We start from the raw sequence: 6984 nt of genomic DNA on the forward strand, positions 1-6984 counted from the left end.
ACAATACTCCTCATCTTTTTTTCTTATAGCCATCTTCTTCATCAAAAGGGTTTCTGCAATTAGCTAGCTGACTACTTGATTAAAAGGAGGGAAGTTTACTTCCTGACCTCACAACAACCCATGTACATTACGCATTATCTAATAAAAATTTGGTGTTGTCCTGGAGGACACCTGTGATTGGCTCCAGCCACCCACAACCATGAACATGAGCGGTAGGAGATGATACATGAGAATACATGAGATACATGAGAGCAGTAGGATTGTAATACATGAGAATGTTTTATATTTTTAATGTTATTATTTTTTTATTAAAGATTTGTCTGCGAGCCAGATGCAGCCATCAAAAGAGCCACATCTGGCTCATGAGCCATAGGTTCCCGACCCCTGCCCCAGAGGAAGAGGACAGAAGTAGCCCTCTGGGCCCTACTGCGTTCCCACTGCTGCCTCCGCCCCCATCTGAAGCGCCCAGCTGCTACACTTTCCTGGGCTCAGCTCTCAGTCTCTTTCTGCCTCACCCTGCCCTCCTTCCTTCCTCTACCTCTGTGTCCTGTTATTTTTAGCATCAGATTTTTAGTGCAGGCTCTGTCTCCTGCTTTTTCTCCTAGGCCCAGCTGCATTCCTCATAGCCACCAACCACTTCTGTCCCAGCACTACCACCGCCTTGCCCGGAACTGGCTCTGCCAGCTGATCTTCACTCTAGGTCAGGTATGGCTGCCCAAACCACACCAATATCTCTGCCTGCCACCCCAACTCCTTTCACTTACTCTTCTGGCTTCCTGATGGATCTCCTAAGCCTTTTCTCAGCTCTTCCTAGGCCCTGCTGGTCCTTTCTCCTCACTCTGAGACACCCCCTGACTCCTCAACCTGATTTCTCCAGGGGTTCTCCTTATCTTATCCCTTCCTCACCCAGCTACTACTATAGCAACTTCTCTCCCCCTCTATGTGCCAGGCCCCTGGTCTCCTCTCCCTGCCTTCTGCCAATTTCCTTACTATCCTTGAAGGTGGGAAGAACTGCTGCTATGTGGCTGGTCCAGTTCTGTATCATGCTCAAGCTCCGCCTCCTGCTGCTGCTCCTCCTTCAGATTCTGATGAGTCTCATTGGCCTCAGCCCAACCCATCTTCTTGTATGACTCTTTATCCAGAAGTTTCAGTTGTGCCATCTGAACCAGGGCCTCCTGGTGGTAGTCATTCTCATCTGTACACTGGGTGTCCAGCAGCACAAAGGCTCGAAGCTTGGGCAGGTCCCAAACTTGGCGAGCTCCCGCAGGTTAGTGATCATGTTGCCCCTGCCAGTGCAGTCAAAAGGGATTTCACTGCGGAGTAATGGGTTTTGGAGGCCAGGTGCCAGGAATGGGACCCCAGGGGCAGTCTCCCATGGGCTCCAGTTTCCCTAGAAACACCGCCTCTGTGGATTGGCTTGCCAAGCATTGCCAGAGTTGCTGCAGAGGGTTCTGTCCAACTCTACTCCTGTCCTGCTTCTGCCCTTTGAGGAATCCCTAAGTGCCATGTTCTATTCTGTAATGTGTCACATTTATTCTTTCGGAGCAGCAATGCTAATCACAACCCTGTCTTATTGTTGGGGAACAGGAGGGAAATCTCCCTTGCAGGGACAGACTTCTGTGTCGATTATACCTAATCAGAGGTTAGAAGATAGGAGTTGGGCCAGTGGAGAAGAAACTGGGAGTGAAGGTCAAAATGGTGGGTGCCTTGTGGGTGGCTTCCACTGGCAGCAACCGAGAGGAAGGGATGGGCTAGGGCCTCCCAGCCTGAAGAACACGCTTCATCTCCTTATACGCTTCATTGTACAGTATTCTGTGTTTATTTTCATGTTCTTGCCTCAAGGCTCTATGAAATCAGGTTTAAATTTTTCCACTTTATCTCACTGAAGGTGCTGGACCTCACATTGTGTTTCTAGCAGGGAGTGCTACACGCACTTTGTGTTGGACTATCCTGTGCATTGCAGGACATTTAGCGTCTTTGGCCCCAGAGGCAACTCCTAGTCAATGAGACCACGTGTCTCCACCACGCTTGCTTCCAAACCTCCCAAGTGAACAGCCACTGAGAAGGGTCCACTATCCCTGTCTAGGCTATTAACAGGAAAGCAGAAGCCTCATCTACCCTACCAGACCAATGTGGCAGAACTAATTAGCCAGAGATTGCTCCATGAATCAGGGCAGGAGTTGGGTTCAAGGTGAAACCACCTCTCCCTACCTGGAGATTCTGTTTCCATGGCCAGCCTTGACTAAGGAGACCTTGTTGATTAAGAAGGTGGTTTTCTTACATCTTCGCTTAATAAAACACATAAAATCCTCCATCAGATGAGTTGCTGAAAGAAAATCCTCCTGACCCCCAGTGCTTTTCTATCTAGAGATTTTCTTTCAAATATTCTTCTCTGCTCACATCTGAGCACATCTTGTGCTTTATATCGGTAAGGAGGCCTAACAGTTGGGGTTCAGGAGAAGAGAAGCAGGAAATGGGAAGGGGAATCGGGGCCCAGAAGATGGAGAAGCAGAGTAGGAACTTATATGGAATGGGGCCAAAAAATAAAATTGGAGCCAGACTGAGCCCCTTGGAAGGGGGCCATCTCTGATTCCTTTAGATGCTCCTGAAACACAGCACAGGGCTATGGTTCAATGTATAAGGATTCAGGGGTCTCAGGCTATAAAGGTCTTAGTGTAGCAATTAGGATTAAATGCAGAAGAAAGAGAAGGAGAGATAAGGATCAGGATAGAGGATAAGGGAGAATCTGGGAGTGGGCTAGGATTGGGGATTGGGGATTTGAACCAGGGAAAAACACAGGGTCAAAAACTGCTCCTGGTCAGGGGTAGGAACAAGGTGAGGCCTGGAGGGGGTGCACATCTCAGGCTGAGGTACTGCAGTAATTTCATTTCCTCGGAGAAGCCACTCAGAGTTGCAATCTGGTTGTCTCGAAGATGCAAGTTAGTGAGATTCATTAGATTCAGACCTTCCACCTTCTTCAGCATGTTCTGGGCCTAGACTCCAGGAAACAGAAGATACTTTGGGAGAGAGAAGAAGAATAGGGAAGGAAGAGAAGTCAGATAGAGAGGCAACAACAGAGAAAATCTAAGACAAGGGTCCCCAAACTACGGCCCGCGGGCCGCATGCAGCCCTCTGAGGCCATTTATCCGGCCCCCACTGCACTTCCGGAAGTGGCACCTCTTTCATTGGTGGTCAGTGAGAGGAGCATAGTTCCCATTGAAATACTGGTCAGTTTGTTGATTTAAATTTACTTGTTCTTTATTTTAAATATTGTATTTGTTCCCATTTTGGTTTTTTTACTTTAAAATAAGATGTGCAGCAGTGTGCATAGGGATTTGTTCATAGTTTTTTATACAGTCCAGCCCTCCAATGGTCTGAGGGACAGTGAACTGGCCCCCTGTGTAAAAAGTTTGGGGACCCCTGCTCTAAGAGATCGAGAGGGAAGGGTACAGGATGGGAGTGGGAGGGATTAGAAATTGGTAATGAGAGAGAAGAAATCCAGGAGAAGTTGCCAGTCCAGAGAAAGGTCAGCTGTAACCCCTACTGACTGCTTATCCCACTAAAGCCACCTCTGATTAAGGAGGCAATGCTTCAACCCACCCCCATTTCTAAGAGCCCCCTGCGCTACTGAGGAGAAACTACTTCAACACCACCCTGGAATGAGGAAGCTCAAGAGTCTAAATAACCAAACATTGAAGTGGTCTCATTAGCCTGTTGTCTGTACCTCAGCTATGGCACGTTAAGCTTCTACCTGAATCAAAGCAAACTGTTCCTGTATTATCCATGCATGATGTAACATCAGCCCTGCTAGGAGGTCAGCACCTCGTCTGTTTTAACTTCATATCACACAGCATCTGGCATCAAGGATACCCATTATCATTATGGTGATACAGTTAGTAGTTGAGCCCACTGGAAGCCAGAGCCCCTGGCCCCCATGGCAGTGCCCTCTTCCCTGCACTAACCACCCTCTGACCCAGGGAGCTACCAGGAAGAGGTTCTTCAGCTTAGGAAGGCTGATGCCCAGTGTGCTTTCCAGCTGATTCTCTCGAAGCTTCAGTGTGTGCAAGCTGACCAGTTTGGGGGCGGGCCAGACCTGTCACCATGCAGATGTGGTTCCCTGAGGAACAGGGGGTGTCAAGAGCTCAAAGGGCCACTACAAGATGTCCAGCAGCAGAGCCTGAATTTTGAGAGTCTCTGCATTTTCTCCTCTTCTAATGCCGGGTAGGTATGAGAAGAGACAGGTCCAGACTTAACATGTCAGGGGTCCTAGGACAAGCCGTCTGGTGGTCCAGGGTCTGAAGGACTTGTCCACCCAGCAGTTCACATGGCTAACTCTCTCTCCTCCCTCAACTCTTGTTCAAATGTCAGCTTTTCAAATGTCAGCCAGATGCTGGTCCTACCAACCTGTTTGAAATTGCCACCTGTGTCCCCCATTCCTTTTACCCTGATCTATTTTTTCCATAGCACGTATCACCTTTTAACTTATTATATAAATTTACTATGTTTATTGTGTCCATTGTCTTTATCCCCTAGCTAGATTGTGAGCTGCAAGAGAATAGGGACTTCCTTTGTTCACTGTTTTATCTCCCATACATAGAACTGCCATAATGAATTGTAGTGTGTCTGAATGAATGAATGAATGAATGAATGCAAATGGCTGTGTGGCATAGAAAAGACAACAGTGCCCTCTTCTCCTGGCCCCAGCTAGGGAGGAAAGAATCTGTGCAACCCATCATAAGGACCCACCTTTGCGATCCAGGATGCCCAGACAAGGATGAGAGATGCCCTCAGTGTCAGTGATCTGGTTATAGGCAAAACTGGCAAACTGCAGGTCGGGCAGTTCATTCAGCTGGGCACTCCGAGTCAGTTGTCATCAGCCTTGAGCCAGAGCAGGTGAGGGAGGTGAGGTGATTGAATGGGGATAGGTCTGTCAGATGGTTCTCAGAAATATCCACATAGCGCAGGTGGATGTAGGAACGCAGCAAGTAGATGTCTGTCAGATCTCTACGAGATGGCAGAGGACACAGTTAAGGTTAAGAAGGCAGCAAGGACTGGCAGAGGTGCTGAAGCAGAGGACAGCATGGAGATGGCTTACAATGGGGAGAAGAATGGGTGACCAATGGGAGGTGTGAGGTAGAGAGGTAGGTGGGTTCTTAATAGTGGGCACAGACCTTGTGTCTGTGAAGGGGAGACCTTACACTCTGAAGGACAAGTATGGGAGTCCAGCAGGAATCCCGTGTACCCTCACAGCCTCCAGGTCCCCTGATGCAGGCAGTCTCAGGGCTCCTGAACTGAACATTCAATCCACCATCTCTTTCATCCTCCCACTGGCCCAGGATGAAAGAGATCGAAACTCTCAGCCAAAACACCCAGGAATGAAGGTGGGAGAGGAAATTCAGCCTTACAACCTCAGTCCTCTTCCACTCCCCCCCGCCCAACACACCTCTTTTTAACCTTCAGTTTGGTACAAGCTTGTGCCAGTCCATTGCCAGTCATAGGGAGCAAAGAAAGCCCTTCCTTCATCATGTCCTCCATGAGGGGGGCGGGCTTCCGCCACAGGAGGAAATGGAGTCAGGCATTCCTCTCCAGCCCAGCCCTATCCTTAACCCTAGGACCCCTCCGCTTCCATGTCACCTCCTCAGAGAAGCCCTCCTTTTCTTCCCTGTCATCCTCCCACTGTCTGTCTCCTCATCGTCTTCCCTTTCCTCTCTTCATCATCCTTGTCTGGCTCAAAATCTTCCAGATGTGCTTCATCCGGCATCTTCCTTCCCTGCTGAAGTCTCTAGAGTCTGATTAAGCTGAGGCCTTGTCCCGAGAAAGGTCTCCCTAGCCTCTGCCAACCCTCAGCTCCCTCCCCTCCGCTGATGGGGGTGTTACCCCTCCCATCACCCCTGGTCTCTTCCCAGGTATGCTTCTTTCCTCATCCCTATGAACCTCTCACTTTGCCTCCCACCCTCCACTTCATACTTCCCACCAAGGACACCTCTCTTTTCAGGATGCCTTTCCAGACCCCCAACACCTTTCTTGCCCTTCACAGTGACTCCAACTCTCCTCCAGAGGCGTGGTTTCCCTGCTTCCTGGACTCCCCTCTCCCCTTCCCATCTCCACTCTAAGCAACATCCTGCCCTAGCCGGGTAGCTCAGTTGGTTGTCCAGATACACCAACGTTGCAATTCAGTCTCCAATAAGGGCACATACAAGAATCAACCAATGAATGCACAAGCAAGACAAGTCTATGTTTCTCTCTCTTTAGCTCTGTCCCTTCCTCTCTCTCTTTAAAATCAATCAATAAAAATAATTCTACATCCTCCTCCAATCTCCCTTACCTACTTCTCCCCTTCCCTTTCATTGCTCTCCCTGCTTTACCAATTTCTACTTTCCCACCCTGCTTAGCTCCATTTCCCTGTCCCCGCAGGGACACCAATCCACCCATCCAATCCTCCTGGGCAGAAGAACACAGACTCTGGTTCTCTGCTCAATCACAAGCATTCGGGAGAGGGTCTTGGCCGGGAGAGGAAGGATTGCGTTGGAAGAGGGCGGAGGAGGAAGGAGGCGGTGTGTGCCGTTGCTATGGCAACAGAGGTTTGAGGCACTATTAAGCTGTCGGTTCAGCAGTTGACAGTGGTTGAGAGAAGAGCCCAGACTAACTGAACTGGATCAGTAGTTGACATGTTACAAAACCACTGTCTCAAACTCAGAAACCTTGATGTGGGGCGTTAATTGGCTGAGGGTGTAAAACTGGGTGGGGCTTAGAACTTGGCAGCGGGGCGGGGCGCTGCTGTTCATTAGGTCACCTGAGAGCTTAAAGCAGGGGTCCCCAAACTTTTTACACAGGGGGTCAGTTCACTGTCCCTCAGACCATTGGAGGGCCGGACTAAAAAAAGAAATATGAACAAATCACTATGCACACTGCACATATCTTATTTTAAAGTAAAAAAACCAAAATGGGAACGAATACAATATTTAAAATAAAGAACAAGTAGGC

General features: G+C 49.0%; 1 pseudogene; it reads right to left on the reverse strand.

Moving 5' to 3' along the window:
- Window positions 1–989: 989 nt before the first annotated feature.
- On the reverse strand, window positions 990–5872 carry LOC136315049 (leucine-rich repeat-containing protein 23-like; annotated as a pseudogene).
- Between the last annotated feature and the right edge of the window lie 1112 nt (window positions 5873–6984).

This window comes from Saccopteryx bilineata, chromosome 11, assembly GCF_036850765.1.
Source record: "Saccopteryx bilineata isolate mSacBil1 chromosome 11, mSacBil1_pri_phased_curated, whole genome shotgun sequence".
Classification (NCBI taxonomy): domain Eukaryota; kingdom Metazoa; phylum Chordata; class Mammalia; order Chiroptera; family Emballonuridae; genus Saccopteryx; species Saccopteryx bilineata.